The sequence below is a fragment of the Dipodomys merriami genome, unplaced genomic scaffold, assembly GCF_024711535.1.
Source record: "Dipodomys merriami isolate MVZ:Mamm:240054 unplaced genomic scaffold, mDipMer1.0.p SCAF_295, whole genome shotgun sequence".
In the NCBI taxonomy this organism is placed as follows: domain Eukaryota; kingdom Metazoa; phylum Chordata; class Mammalia; order Rodentia; family Heteromyidae; genus Dipodomys; species Dipodomys merriami.
This window is the reverse complement of record NW_027204437.1, coordinates 1,217,250-1,234,581: the sequence shown is the minus strand read 5'-3', so window position 1 is coordinate 1,234,581 and position 17,332 is coordinate 1,217,250.

Sequence of the window (17,332 nt, the reverse complement as noted above, 5' to 3'; positions counted from 1 at the left end):
TTTTTCTTTCTTTCTTTTTTTTTTTTTTTTTTGCTTATGTGGTGCTAATGAATCGAACCCAGGTCCTCAGGCAGGCAAGACAAGTGCTCTACCACTGAGCCACCTTCTCAGCCCTCTGTACATTTTTTTCTTTGGGTGGGAGATTTGCAAGGGTTGTTTTCTTAGCTGTGTCTTCTCTTATATCTTTTAACTAGGCATCCAGTTTTTCTTGAACTCCCTTGACTTCTCAGAATTTATTTATTTTTCTGTTTGTAGTCTCCATAAATTATTTTGCTAATCTTTGGTTGGTCTCATTTTTTCACAAATTTCCCTGTAGAGGTTTTCTATCTTTCCATTAATTACATTTTTCAGCAGTATCTGTAATAAGTTTCGATAACTCTCTTCTAGGTCCTTGATTGTCTGTTCTAATGCCTGGTTATTTACTGTGTGAATTATACTACCTTGACATCACTTTTCTTTTATTTTTCTGATTTGTTTTGTTCATTTGGAGGTTTTCTTTTGGGGGAATCTATGATTTTAATAGGTGACTCTCTATGTTTTTGGTTGATTTGCCAGGTCTTTGTTTGGTCTCCTGTTATGATTTGTTTTTCTGGAATTGCATTTTTTCAGGTTCATTAAGTGTAGGAATAGAAAACAGTTGTGGTGAGATGTTGTGATGTTAATATTTGTGGTTCCAGTGACAGTTCGGACTGTCCAGTAGTATGGTGAATTGTCTATGTGTATGGATGTGGCTTTCTCTGATGTACGCTTCTGTTCCTGCTTTTCTCTACATTGCCCATTTATTTTCACACTGCAGATGTGCTTTTGAATATGTTGGTCAACACAGTCATAGCAGTCAACTACCTGGCTGGCACCTTTTCATAGAATTCTATTTTCTTGTGAAGACAGTATAAAATCTTCTTATGAATTATATGTTTATAATTATGTCTATATTTATAGACATATCTATAGACATATTTATAGCATATCTATAATTATAGCTGATTTAATGTGACCCTCTAGAAGTGGAGTATCTGCTAGGACTATAACCCTCTGTTTCATTAGAGATTACTAGGGTAATTTTCTGTTGTTATTATGTTATTGTTTTTCCTCTTCCTCAGATTTATTTTTATATTGTGGATGTTTTCACATAATTTAGGATTTGCGATTGTTGTATCAGGTTATTTTTGGTTTTTTGCTTATATTACGTTGAAGTAGTGATTTCAGGCTTGTATGAAGAAACAGAAAGAGACAGAATGTTTGTTATTAAATTTAGGAGAAAGAAGATATTTTAACCTATTTACTACAAATAAATTCATATTAAGCAAAGCTAATGAAAATAATTACTAATTTACTCTTCAAAGGATGAGTATAGTACTCTTGGATATCTTGGAGGAAAAGACTAGACTCATTACAATTTATAACTTACATTAAAATTACTGCCTAAACGTTCTTCTTCAGAAAGGGAAAAGCTCCATTGCTTTCATATTAGTATTATAAAATCATAATAGATGCATGTTGAATTGTTTTCCTCTGCTTTTTATCAAGTCCATTTTTCATCCATTAGGTATCTAGGGCTTTGAATGACCAATTTCTTAAAATACCTATATTTCTTATATTGTGATGTAAATTTCAGTAATTTAAATATGAATTTATGTATCTTGAGCTACATTCATAAAAATTTATGCAGTCTCAAACAAGAAACCTGACTATTTTACTCTATTCTATGTTTTAATCAATAAATCCATTCGCTTTAGAAATATGTCCTTATCTTTTATATTGCTCCAGTAAACATCATGTGTTTCTAGTATTTTAATGACGTAAATATAAAGTTTGGAACAAGAAGACAACCTCCCTCCATTATTACTTTAAAGTAAACCCTTGGGGATTATTTTATATATAAAAATAAAAAAGTGCAATGCAATGTTTATACATGAATAACATAATGGTTAAGTCAAAAGACACAAGAACTACCACAGCAATTCTCAATTGACTTAAAGGCACCAAAATATTGTGTTCATGAATATCACTCATTTAAAAAAATAACTAGTCAATACAAAGTTTATATTATATTTGAAATTTACAAAATGAAAATTACACTCAGATTTGCTGTCAATATTCTGTTTCTAGTAATACATTTATTCAGCAAACAGGGAAACAAAAAATAAGGGTTTGTCACATATAATGAAAAACGCAGAAGCAGACTGTCTTTCCTTAAGATGATAAGTACCTGCAAATTGTGTGATTTATTCAAAGATACTATAAACATTCATAAGAAGATTTGTGATCAGAAGTGATAGGTAAGCAAAGTACCTGGAAAACTGTATACATAAATTGAGGTTTCAATATAGGATGACAAGTTTTCAATAAATGAGCCTATTATTCTCTATCTCTAACACACATACAGTATTCTACATTTTCCCACATACTTCCATTCTCTTACCTCAGTACCTGATTAATATTCTTCTTTTTCATGATGTCAATTCTTTCTAAAATAACAAGGTGGGCATGCCAATTATGTTCTCTAAACTTACTAGAAATACTAGGTTAGTAAACCTAAATCATTGCTTTGTAGGGAAATAGAAATTTAGCTTCTTAAAACTCATGATTATAACTTTTTCTCAAACATTTATTAAGTAACTGATTTATATTTTTGTCATGAAATCTTATTTGATAAATTTTTATTCACTAAGTTAAATAATTGGCCAATAACAATTTAAATTATGCATGAACAAATTTTATCTAACACAATTATTTCTTTCACAAGACATATCATGGTTCTCTTCAAGAACACTGGAAGGAAGTGTGCTATTTATTTATTTATTTTTAGTTATTTTGTTAATGGTTATTAATTTTCAGAAGTGGCAGCTTAATTATGCTCTTTCCATAATCTATTAAAAATATTTGATTTTACTCCCTCTATTTTTTTGTTACTCCTTTTTCCAAAAATCTTCTGTTTTTCACATAAAATTATATTTTTATATATGCACATATAAAGTAATTTGGAAGATTTAAGCTAAACTGCAACTTAATTCAAGACATACAGTGGATTATCATGATGAACAACAAAAAAAAACTGTACTGAAAACGAATTTTACACCATGGGGAGAGAAGAGTGATGGAGGTGGGAGAGGGAAGGGATAGTGGGACAACAACAAAGAAGGGGGTAACAATGCTCAACAAGATATGTACTCATTACCTTACACATGTAACTGTTATCCCTATGTAAGCCTCATTACAATAAAATAAAATTTAAAAAATAAAAAATAAAACGACAGGAAATAAAAAAAAACATTTTTAAAAATTTAGGTTCAAAGTGCAAGTAAAATTTATACCTACAAGCTGAGCAAGAGATAGGATAATTGTGAAATAGAGGCTTGCTATTAACATTATGATTCGGTTATATGTAGGTTTAGGATTAGGCAAGGTGTTCCAGTTAGAGCTGGGGTTAGGATGAGAAAAAGAGGTAAGATATTGTGTAAAATTGCCACATATTTTAAGAAGAATGAATGACACCAAAGTTAGAATGAATGAAAACAAGTGTGCATGTTATCTTAAACATTCATATAGTTCTTGTTATGATTAGGGAAGGATAAGCTTTAGTGTAAAATTTAGTTTTCCACTAAGAAGTAGAAGCAAAAAAAATGTGTGATTGAATAGAATCCAGACAATTTCCCTTACATTAACCATTTGTTCAGTTTGTGATTAGGATTAGGTTTCTGGTTAAAGGGGGTTGAGAATTGAGTAAAGAAATATATTAAACTGGTGGCTCGCGCCTATTATCCTACCTATTCAGGAAGCTAATTTCTGAGGATCGCAGTTCAAAGCCATCCCAGGCAGGAAAGTCTGTGAGAATTTTATCTCCAATTAACTATCAGAAAATCAGAAAGTGGTGCTGTGGCTCAAGTGGTAAAGTGCACACCTTGAGCTAAAGAACTCAGGGATCATGCCTATGCCTAGAAGTCATGGATTATGCCCAGGCCCAGAGATGAAATCCCACAACCAATCAAAAGAAAAAAAAAAGGAATAGGATAAATGTTAATTAAATCTGAACTTATTTTAGGTTGTAGGAATTCAGGAAAAGCTGGGATAATGGAAGTAAAATGTATTTCATAATATCAGGATTTGAGATCAATTGGTTTAATGATTACTTTTATGGAACAGGATAGGTTCAGAAATAAGAATGAGAAAATCTGTAGGGTTTAGGAAAACTTGCAATTTATTTCAAGAATTACAAGTGGAATTTCAGTTAGGATTGCACAAAACCAGCATTTTTCATAAATTTTAGAATTGCGATACCATTAGTGTTAAGGTTAGGGTTAGGATTCCAGCCACGTTTAGGGTTAGAGTGAAGGAGAAAAAAAAATGAGGCTCAAATTGATGGTGAATTTTGGAATAAGTCTGGTAAGAATTAGAATGAATGTGAACTAGAGTACTGCTATTAATATTAGAATCTACTTGCAATTAGGCTTATATTTATTCTCAATATTCCAGTTAAGATTAAGTTTAGGGTTAGAAAATGACTAAGATATTGGAAAAAAATAGAAACCTATGTTTGGAAGGCATATTTGAATCAAGTTAGGATAAATGAAATCTATTGTAACACTAACTAGTAAGTGTTAGTATTGGCGTATAATTTGGATTAAAATCAGTGTCAGTATTTTGTTCTGATTATGATTAGTGTTATGAATAGGAACGTTTTAGTATAAAATTGAGTTTTCACTAACAAGTAGAAGCAAAAATGTGAGAATGAATAGTAACTAGAGCATTACCATGATATATATATATATATATATATATTTCTCAGTGAGCATTCTTATAATGATTAATGAGAGTTTTCTAGCCAGGTTTAGGTTGAGAGTTAACATTGAGTAATGGACTAGATAAGTAAATATGAAATTGTTTTAGAATACAGTGGTTCAGGAAAAGGTAGTATCAATGGAAACTACAGTGTTTTCCCTGATAAGAGAATCTGATGACAAGTAATATAATGGTTCATGTTAGGGAACAAGATAACTTCAGAGGTAGAGTCAGGAAATTTGTTGGAATTAGGGCAAATTGAAACTCATTTCCAGAGTGAAAACTGGAATATTCATTTCAATGAATAAAAACTAGAGTATTTTTAATATTAATTTTGGACTATGATTAGGTTGACAGTTAGGTTTCAGTTCCAGCTGGGCTTAGTGTTAGCATTAGGGAAATGGAAAATTTAGGGTCAAACTGAAAGTTAATCTTCGAATAACAAGTCAAGATAGAATTAGGATGAATATGAAATAGGAAACTGCTAATAATATTAGGATTGGGATATGATTAGTGTAAGGATTAGCCTGAATATTCCAGTTAGGGTTCTTGTTAGAAAAATGACAAGATATTGAGTAAAACTAGAAATTATTATTTTTTTTTAAATTGTATTTTATTTTCTTTGAGAACATACTGTACAAAGGGGCTACAATTACATGGGCAGGATAATGGATACATTTCTTACCAAGCATTGCAGCCTCCTCCTTTGTTTACCCTTCACTTCCCTTCCCCGCCTCCCCCCTCCCCCCACCCAATTTTACCCCCCTCCCCCCACCCAATTATACCCCCCTCCCCTCCCCCACACCGGCATTGTAAAGCTGGTTTTGACATGACATTTTGTACTTCTCATTGTTGCAACAGGTCCACCTGAATCCTTAAACGACTTGTTTGTCCCCATCTACTCCACATGTTATACTGACATCAAATATAGTGAAAACGGGGGTTACACTGTGGGGGAGGGACATACAAAGCAACAAAGAAATAATCTTATAAATGCATTAGAAATACATGCATGAAAGAAACGAAAACATTAAAATACATATTTAAGGGTTCATTTTCCTAGCATCACATTATCTGACCTTTTCCGCTTGACTCATACCTATACTAGATATTGCAAATAAGGGAAACCATGGGACCTATGCTTCTTTGGGCCTGGCTTACTTCACTTAATATAATTTTTTCCAAACCTTTCCATTTCCTAACAAATGGGGAAATGTCATTCTTTCTGATGGAGGCATAGAATTCCATTGTGTATATATACCACATTTTCTTGATCCATTCATCTACTGAGGGGCATCTGGGTTGGTTCCATATCTTAGCTATGGTAAGTAATGCTGCAATAAACATAGTTGTGCTGGTAGCTTTAGTGTGGTCTTGTTTGTAAACATTTGGGTAAATGCCCAAAAGTGGGATTGCTGGATCATAGGGGAGATCTATGTGAAGTCTTTTGAGGAACCTCCATACTGCTTTCCAAAGTGGTTGAACAAGTTTACATTCCCACCAACAATGAAGTAGGGTTCCTTTCTGTCCACATCCCCTCCAGCATCTGTTGTTATTGGAGTTCTTGATTTTTGCTGTTCTAACTGGAGTGAGGTGATATCTCAATGTTGTTTTGATTTGCATTTCTTTTATGGCTAGGGATGTTGAACATTTCTTCATGTGTCTATTGGCCATCCTTCTTTCTTCTTCAGAGAAGCTTCTCTTTAAGTCTTTCGCCCACTTATTTATTGGGCAGTTGTTTCTTTGAGGATTTGTTGTTGGGTGGTTTAATTTTTTGAGTTCCAAGTATATTTTAGATATGAGACCCTTGTCCGTTGTATGGCTAGTAAAGATCTTCTCCCAATCGGTGGGTTTTCTATTGATCTTGCCAGCTATGTCATTTGCCCTGCAGAAGCTCTGCAATCTTATGCAATCCCATTTGTCCAACCTTTCTTTGATTTGTTGTGCTTCCGGGTCTCTATTCAGAAAATTTCGACCTGAGCCAAGGAGACCTAGGGTTTCTCCTATTCCATCCTGTAATGTTTTCAGAGTGTCTGCTTTGAGTTCAAGGTCTTTGATCCATTTGGAGTTGATTCTGGTGCAGGGTGATATATAAGGATCTAGCTTTAGTTTTCTACATGAGAAAGATGAGTTGAATCAAAGATAGGATGTATAAATTTAATATATATTGTGTGGCTTTTTGAATGCAGAGGCAACTGGTTCTAGGGTTAGGGTTACTTTTTTAATTTATGAACTAATGAATTAAAGGCACAATTCTTTCTTTCTTATAATCCAAGACAGTCACGATTTGGGGGAAAAACTCAATTTTCTACATGAAAATGTGTCTTAAAATATTTTCCAACCAGGATTAAATAATAGTGAGCAGGGTGTCATTTATTAAAATTAGGTAAGTTGATGATACAGCTTTCAAAAACATCCAAACACAGAGTATTGGAACTCAGATATGTCATTGGGAAAACACATATTGTACTTGCTCTAGCTGGGAAATTGTGTGTGTGTTCGTGCGTGTGGGGGGGGTGTGTGTGCACCCACCACAGGTCTTCAACTCAGGCCTGGGTCCTGTCGTCAGCTTATTCTGTGGAAGTATGGCACTAAACCACATAGTCACAAGTTTTCTTCTGGCTTTTTAATAGTTAATTTGTGATGCATATCTCATGGATTTTCCTGTCTGGACTTAATCTTCTGATCCCCAGCAATCCTTGGGTTAGTATTACTGTGGGTGCTACCACAAAGTGTCAGTTCATTAAACTGGGAGCAATATGGAAATACTTGTGCAAGATACAAAGTAACCAGTTCATTAATGTGGGAGTAACAGAATCACATTAGTTTGCCTTCAAAGACATTGTTTCTAATGAGTTTAACTGAAGCCCAAAGCATAATCCAAACCTATTAGTCACATTGTATGAAGTAGCACATATTCATGATGTAGAATATGTACAATGAATTAAATCCTGAATCAAAAGACTTTGTTGGACTTGTAGCAAAGAAATAGAGTGTCATTGAAATGAAGTCCAGACTGGAGGCCTGTAGCGAGCAGCAGAGCATTTGCTTAGTGCGTGTCCAACACCCAGGACCATAAAGATGTAGAAGAAAGTGAAAGTGTAGGAGAAAGAGGAAAGGACAGGAGGAGGAAGGGGTAAGAGAGAAGAAAGGTCATAGCATGAGAGAGAAGAGGATGGGACAGGGAGAAAGTAGAGGTAGGAGAGAAGGAAGAGGGAAACAGGACAGTAGGGAAGAGGAGCAGAAGAAGAGGTAGGAAGTGGAAGATAAATGTAAGATAACAACAAGAGCTTTTGGAAAACATTTTACATAAGCGATGTGCATGTGCAGGCAGGATTATTTTCTAATCAGAGAAATACCTAGCACAGTGACAATATGGGTGATACCTGTTGCTTGGTCATTTTATTCTCTTTCTTCAGTGAGGTGTTCAGAAGAAATGCTGAGTTTGGTGTTTTACAGATACAGTTCAGGATTTCTTTTCATGAATCAAACATGGGAAAGGACTAAATGCAACTTCCCTTAATTAAAAAAAGAATAGAAGCTATATATATTAGTGTTACTATGCATGAAGAAATCCTGGAGATTTCTGGTTAATTCAGAAGTCCCCATGCAAAAATATAGGACAAGAGGAAAGCAAAACTGTTTTTAAAGTGTAATAGGTTATCATTGATGAATAGTTTTCCTGGACATTTTTCGTTTTTCTTTCTTTTTTCTTTTTTTTTTTTTTGCCAATTGTTCATTGCTCCAAGGCTGTGCCCTGGAGCCCTTTCCAAGTCATTATGTGAAACTCCATTTCTGTAGTCCCTGTGGGTGTGGGTGTCTTCTTAGGTCACCTGTTGAGATGTGGGGTCAACTCCCTTACGGTGGATGTGCAGTGGGTGGATGTGTGTGCATTCTCCTCAGAATTGCTAGATGAAGCCCACCCACTCATCCCACCTAACTTCCCAGTCTCAGTTGCTCCATTTCACCCAGCAGCTGGCAGCCATGGGGCTGGAGTTGAGGCCACTGCTGCCCTCTCCTCCTCCAGCTGTGCTGGTACTTGTCTTCTGTGCTCCTGAGTGTGTGGCCCATCCTAGGGAGACTCTGTTCTGGGGTCACTGCCTGCCCCCATGAGTGGGGGGTGGGGGACACCATGTTTGTACACTGCACAGTCCATGGGTAAAGGAAGGCTGAGCATGCAGTCTGCCTCCTTGGGGCTAGGTAGCCTAGCCTTAGTTCACTTCATCAGGCTTTAAGGGGGGCGGGGGACTGGAGCCATGTGCTGGCCCTTCTGCCAGCTGGCTTATGACAGCTGCAGCAGCTCAGCAACCTGGAGCCACTTCAGCATCTCTGTGGACCTCCATTTTCTGGACCCTGTGGAGTCAGGTACAGGGCCAACCCAACATATGCCCATCTGTGCCAGAGGAGCCTGGACTTGCAGCACACCAGCTGCATCACCGAGGGACTGAAGCCCCATTGGCATTGCTGTGTAGTCTCCTCCATCACCCTTCTGGCCCATATGGGGCCAGCTCTGGGTACCATTCCAGGGATACTCCATTTGGAGGCAATGGGCTCACCCCCTACCTCGTTGTTCTCCAAAGCAGGGGAATGGGCCTGGTCTTGGCAGTGTAGGCTGCACTGATGGAAGGCAGGTCTTGGTGTCTGCCCTGCCTTACCCCCTGGCTTTGACATCTGAGTCTGGGTTGCTTGGTTTGGTCACTAATGGAGCCTTGTTGGCTACAGCCCACCGCAACAAGTGCTATACTTGCTGCAGCAGCAATGCAGTGTGCTGGGCCCCCTTAGGGTCACCACATGGACCACTGATGGGTCTACATGGGCCGGGTGTGGGTTTCATCCCAGGACTCCCATTAGGAAGTGCCACTCCCCTTCATGGTACTGGAAGCAAGAGGTGCCACATATAATATCTACTTTCTAACAGTTCCCTTCATTGAGATAAACAGAACTGGGAGATATAAATAAGTTTTATAAAAACAAAATATATAAACTATATCACTTCAACTTGTTAAACCATTGTAATATTTTTATCCAGTAAGAATTCTGTCTGTAATTACTTCTTTTACACTTGAATACAACTAATGTAACATATTTTGTGTGTATTTTACTATTCTAGTATAACTTTATTTGTACTACTTACATACAATTTTTTTCAAATTCTGATATTTAATCACGTGTTTACGGGAAAGAGTTTTGTTGTACTTTTATTTCGGTTATACATTATGGCCTTATGAATACAAACAATAAAATCCATTCTTGCTAGTATAAAGTTCAGTGATCTTTGACTAGAGACTCAAGGATAGAGCATTACAAATCATACAGTAATGTGTATCACTTTGTTTAATAGTGCTCTATAAAATAATTAGTAATTCAGGCGGCAGCCACTTCATCTGGCATGCTGGTCTGTCTGGTTAAGTAGGATCCTAGTGGCAGCATGACCATATCGGACCCTTGTGGGCACCTCTCCTGGGACAGTGGGAGAAGATCAGGGTGCACCTGCTGTTGGGCTAGGGCAGCAACCCAGCAGCTGCTGCGTGAATGACACAATGTCACTGACTCACATCTAGCACATGCCTGCTCCGTGGGCCTGGGCCCTGAGGATCAGCCCCTGGGAGCACACATACACTACAGGGCAGGGGCTGCCCACCTTTGAAAGAGTACAGATTAAACAGAAGCCAGTCTGTGGGTCAGCTTGTACAATATTTATCCTTCATGGAGCACAGGACTATTCTGCTCTGTTGTGGGGAGAAGACAAGAAAGACAGGCCCAGGAGAGGTGATGCCAACTTTTGTACTCAGGCTGGCAAGGAAACTTTTTCCATGCTCTCTCCAGTAGGCTCAGGAAGCCCTTCCATGCTCCTTTTCCATGGAGCAGCAGCCAGGGACACTCACATCTTGTACTCCTGGCTGCTTTTTTGAGTTTGTTTGTTAATTTATTCAGAGAGCCCCTCCCTCAGACAGCAGTTTTATTCTGGGTTTTGTAAAAACGTTCAGCTTCTGAGCATTCCCAGGTTTTTTTTTTTTATTGTTTCTTGTAAATGCGTTGTGAAATTTGTGTTTTAGGTGTTGAGGTGAGGGAGGAGGAGCCAGATTATGAACATAGTTTCCTACAAGCCTTTCATCTAAAAATGAAAATAGATTCTCTCTAAAAATGCCTTTCCGGAAATAAATTTGAGATGGAAAAAAGGTTGTCTTCCCATGAGATGAAAATGTGCTATTTTTATATGCATGTTTTATGCGTTCAAATTACACGTAAGCAATTCACTATCTAGGAACAATCGTGCAGACCTAAGAATTAAGTGTTTTGTGAGCTTCAGGCAGGGTTATCACAAAGACCTCTTTGCTATTCGGGGTCTTTTATTGTTCCATCTGACTTTTTGGATTGCTTCTTCTATTTCATTGAAGAGTGAGATTGGGATATTGATAAGTATCACATTGAATTTGGATATAGCCTTTGGCAGTATTGCCATTTTCATGATGTTAATCCTCCCAATCCATGAGCGTGGGAGGTTGCCCACTTCCTGAGTTATGCTTTCATTTTCTTTTTCAGGTTTTTAAATTTCCATCATAGAGGTCCTTCACCTCTTAAGTTAACTCCTAGGTATTTTATTTTTTGTGTGGGTATTAAAACGGGGTTGCTTTCCCAATTTCAGCCACACTCATATCGTTATTGGAATACAGGCAAGCCATTTATTTCTGAGGGTGAATTTTATACTCGGCTAGTTTGCCAAAGTTTCTGATCAGCTCAAGTAACTTGGGTGTGGAGTACATGGGGTTCTTTGAATACAAGACCAGCTCATCTGCAAAGATGGATATTTTTACTTCATCTTTCTCTATTTGGATCCCATGTAAGTTAGCATCTTGTCTTATTGCCCCATCTAGCATTCTAATACTAAATTGAAGAGTAGTGGAGAGAGCAGACATCCTTATCTCATTCCTGAATTTATAAGAAATGTCCTTAACTTTTCACCATTAAGTATAATGATGGCTTTAGGTTTGTCAATCCTTAGCAGAAAGAACAGCACTGGAGCAATATCAGTTCCAAATTTCAAACTCTACTAAAAAGCCATAGTAATAAGAACAGCTTGGTTCTGGCACAAGAACAGACCTGAGGACCAACGGAATAGGACTGAAGACTCAGAAATGAATCCCCTGACCTATAGCCACCGAATGTTTGACAAGGGAGCAAAAAAATAGAATGGAAGAAAGACAGCATTTTGAGTAAATGATGTTGGCACAATTGGTTAAACACCTGTAGAAAACTAAAGCTAGATCCGTATATATCACCCTGCATGAGAATCAACTACAAATGGATCAAAGCCCTCAAAATAAAAGAAGACACCATGAAAACATTGCATGAAGGAATAAGATAAACTCGAGCGCTTTTTAGTACAGGCTGAAAATTTCTTTAAAGAGAGCCAGAAACAAAGAGTAAAGAAAGATAAGTTAAGAAATTAATTTTTAAATTCATCTCTTTATGATACTAGTAATTTGCTATTACAAGATGAGATGGAATTATAAATTCCAAGTGCTAATGGAGTCTGTATACAATAAACATGTTATAATAGTCAAAAAACAGAAATCAAAGAAAATTTGGACAAATGGGATTACATGAAACATCAGAGCTTCTGCAAAGCAAAGGTCATAGTTAGCAAGATCAATAGAAAGCCCACGTTCTGGTAGAAGATTTCATGAGACATAAAATGGACAAGGTCTCACATCTAAGATATACTTAGGACTCAAAAACTTAAATTCTCCAACAGCAAATCCTCAAAGAAACAACCGCTCGATAACTAAGTGGGCTAAAGACTTAGAGAGTTCTCTGAAGAAGAAATAAAAATGGCCATTAGGCACATGAAGAAATGCTCAACTATTCTAGCTACAAAAGAATGCAAATCAAGACAACATTGAGATTGCACCTTACCCTAGTTAGAATGGCTATAATCAAGAAATATAATAGCAACAGATGTTGGAGGGGATGTGTCTAAAAGGACTCCTATTGCATTGTTGGTGGGAGTGTAAACTTGTTTAAACACTTTGTAAAGCAGTATGGAAGTTCTTGAAAAGACTCCAGGTAAAGCTCCCCTATGACCCAGCAATCCCACTTTTGGGCATTTAGGCATTTACCCAAATGATCACAAACAAGATCATACCAAAGTTGCAATTGCCACCATGTTTATTGCAGCATTATTCACCAAAATTATGATATGGACCCAACCTTGATGCTCCTCAGTTCATGAGTTGATCAAAAAAAGTGATACACACACACACACACACACACACACACACACACACACACACACACACACACACAATTGAATTCTATGCCTCCATTAGAAAGAATGAAATTGCCTCATTTTTTAGGAAATGGAAAGACTTGGTAAGTATTATATTAAGTGAAGTAAGGCTAGGCCCAAAGAAACATAGGTCCCATGTTTTCCCTTGTTTGCAAGGACTAGTACACGTCTAGTACAAGCACAAAAGATCAAAGACTATGTACATATGACCATATAAGATGATGTTAAGCGAAATATACCCCAAGTCAGAGACAAAAGTGGTTTTATCTTTCTTGCCTTTTGTTTTTAATATACTTATAATGCACTATGTGATTCTTTTGTAGGTTCATACCCCCATGGCATAATTCCTGTTTTCACTGTATTTGATTCTAGTGTACTGCATCTTTTATATACATTTTTGTAATTTGGGGAGTGGAAAGGTTATAGCAAAATGCTGAAATGTGGATGCATTGTGACGATGAGTTATACAGGACACTGTGTCGAAAATGAATTTATAATGTCGGGCAGGAGTCAAGGAAGAAGGAGTTGGAGAGGTGGGGAGGGAAGTAGTAGGGGAAAAACAAAGGAGGAGGTAACAATGCTCAATAGGAAATGTAATCATTACCTTACTCATGTAACTGTAAACCCTCTGTATAGCATTTTTACAATAAAAAATATAAAAAAATCTTTCCCTGGTGTAGATTTCCAGTGCTGCCCTGGGCATTGCATTTTTTGCCTTTTCTGGCTGTGGTTAGGTCCACCTGTCCAGTGGATCAGTAGTCTTCACAGCTTCTTGGTCCTGAAGTGGTACTTGGATTATACAGTGATGGTTGGAACCAGGCCAAGGACAGGATAAAAACACTTCCAGGGCATGGCTTCTTCATTCCCCATGCAACTAGGATTGCAAGCAGAATTTCTCTGAATTTACTCCAGAAAACAATCACTGCACCAAAAGGCAAGGTCACCAAACACCTCCCCTCCTCCCCACATTCCCTCCTTTCTCTCTCCTTGGGAAAGTACAAAAGAATTTTTTAGGTTTTGGTAAACAAACAATTGTCCACTACCTCCCCCGTAAAACTAGGCTTAAAGTCACTAAGTCATGTAAATGGATAATGCTGCCCTCATTATTCTGGATAACAACTTCAGGTTGTTTGATGCTTTAATTTGTAGTTGGTGGTGGTGATGGTAGGAGGGCCTGAACTCTGGGTCTGGGCACTGTCCTTGATGAGCTTTTCATCTCAAAGCTAGTGCTCTACCACTTGAGCCACAAAGCCATTTTCACTTTTTCTTCTTATGTGGTGCTGAGGAATTGAACCCAGGACTTCATGAATGCAAGACAAGCACTCTACCACTGAGTTTCCTTCCCAGCCCTAATGCTTTAAATCTTCAAATTGTATTTTTGTCGGTCCTGGGGTTTAATTTCAGGACCTGGGTGTTAACATATCACTGAGTTCTTCAGCTCAAGGGGAGCCTTCTACCACTTGAACCACAGTGCCACTTCTTGTCCTCATAATGATGAGGAGAATATTTGAAGGTGAATACGTGATTACAGAGGTGTGCTTACTTGAGTTATATGTTCATGGCATAGTTTATATACTGTTGAAAATGAGACAGTTAAGATAGGGTTGTTGACATTCCTTGTATCCTTAACAGTATAATATTAAAACCAGTTTTATAATATATTATTTATAGTAATCATAGAATATCCCTAATTATGCATATATTATAAATATATCATTTATATTTTATGTAATATAGTATTTTACGTATATTATGCATACATAATTTAATTTCTCTGCTCATCTGTCCAGGAATTAAATTAGAAATGTCTTTGAAAATTGATAGTAAAGTAGGGTCCTTACAAGTTTGATTGCAACATAGCGTTTTACCCAATAAGTAGTTATTTATTCAGAATTGGTTTAGAAATGGAATATCATAACATAATTGAACATTCAGAAATAATTATGTAGGAACATGCCAAGGACGGAATTCAAAAAATATAACACGAGGACCTGTTGCAACAATAAGAAGTACAAGTTGTCATGTCAAAAACGAACTTTACAACTTGGGGGAGAGGATTGGGAATGGGGGGAGGGAGGATGGGAAGGGATGGGAAGGGTAAACAAAGGAGGAGGCTACAATGCTTGATAACAAATGTACTCACTATCTTGCCCATGTAATTGTAACCCCTCTGTACAGTATTTTCACAATAAAAAATATATAACATGATTCATATCTGTAATCCCAGCTACTTAGAGGCTGAGATCTGAAGATAGCTATATGAAGCCAGTCTAAGTGAAATGGCTCAGGGACAAGACCCAGACCATAGTTCAAGTATCAGTACTGGCACAAAAATAAATTATGTGACTAAAACATACAAATATATTCAGTTAAATAAAGTTGTCATTCCTTGTATCCTTCACAGTATAATACTAAAACGAGTTTTATACATATATTATTTATAATATTTATAGAATATTATTTATAGAATATCAATAATGATACATGTATTATATCATTTATATGTTATGTAATAGAATACATTACATATATTATGCACACCTAATTTATACTGATAAAACTAATATCCATTAAATTGATATAAGTTTTAGAATAGGGAATAGATTTTCTTTAGTACAACAAGAAAGTAACTAGTCACAAAAATTATTTCTTTTGTATTATATATCCATAAAAACTATTCCCTGTGTATTCAAGGTACTTAATTATAAAAGCCTGTGTTCATCAGAAAAAGGGGATTTGTTCTCCTTAAGGAATTACTCCAGGAATAATAAACAGTGGACGGTGAGTGATGTTCATTCAGGTATTTTTGTAGAAATTAAACTGATCTTTATTTGGTATAAAGATCACTTACACTCTCATTATCCACACTCTTTTCATGTAAAAATGCTTATATTCTGTAGCATTGTTATTGCCCTTATAACCATAATTAGGAAGATAATGTGAGTTCATCCGCTCCATAACTCTTTAAAGGTAATGAATGTTACAGAGAATAGCCTCAGATATGCCTGGTGGAAATCTGGATTTGAATTATCGGTCGACAACTGATTAGTCTTAGGTACTTGGGAAATTTGTTTGGCCTTCTTGCCTACTTCTGTTTTTAATAAAATACTTAATTCATTTCCTAACTTGAAGAACAGACATGAGCACTAAAATTACCCTAATGAAAGTGCAGTGCTTGGAAGGGTGTCTGCACATTGTGAAGTAGGTCTCAAAGAAGTCAGTTTCCACCAACATGGTCACAGCATCCTTCCTGAAGGCCTTAAGAAATATATACCCAATTGATATTAATATCTGTGAAAATATGTCTTTACTACCAAAAAAGTTCTTTTCTTCATATGAACAATGAAAGTAATGTTGCAGCTATCCTGTGTCTTTTACTCTGAAGGAGGAATTTTGCCTAAATTTCATTCTTACTCTATTAGTGGTAGCAGTAGCATTCTTTAGTGCTACCCTTAATGTTTCTAGTTCTGTTTTCCATTTGGAATACTATTGTAAATTAGTTTATAAACCTTGTTATGAGAGTAAATAAAATAAAACTGCTGAAGTTTTCAACAATGACAATGCATTACATTTTATGTGCTTACTACTTTCCTAAAATTATTCTTTTTGGATTATATATCCCTAACAAACTATTTTTTTATGATTTCTTGTATGATTTATATACATTTCTTATGTGTTTCTTATATGATTTTTAGAGACCCATAAATAAAACAGCAAAGAACAATAAAAGTGTAGGAAAGAAGTCATAAACAATACTATTATGGTGGTCTCAATGGTTAAGTGTAAAGAATATGTAAGAAAACAGTTGGAAGATTCATTTTCTCTTTTCGCTGTTCTCTCCCCCTTCTTTGTAGAACGGTTCTCACTATGAAGCGCCAAGTGGTCTGGACCTTTCAAGCCTTGTCTCGGTGACAGAAGTGATGGGATTAGGGACATGTGCTCCCATGGATGGCATTTAGGAAGTTCACAATATAGCAATACGAATACACATAAAAAACTTGCGTGAGTCATGTATATTCCCCCCTCAATTTGCAAAATTAAATTTATATGTCAAAACATCAAATTAGGAGAGGAGGAAGATGGAGGAGGAGAAGCTGGAATCTGAACAAGCTTTCTCATAGAAAGCAGTTTTAGAGTTCCAGTGAACAGTCCTAAGCCAGAGAATCACACCAAGTGTGCCATCACAGGACAGAGAGTTAGACAAGAGAGGGGAAGCCAAGGCAAAAAGACACATCTGAGCACCTTCCAGCAGCCCCGGCGGCG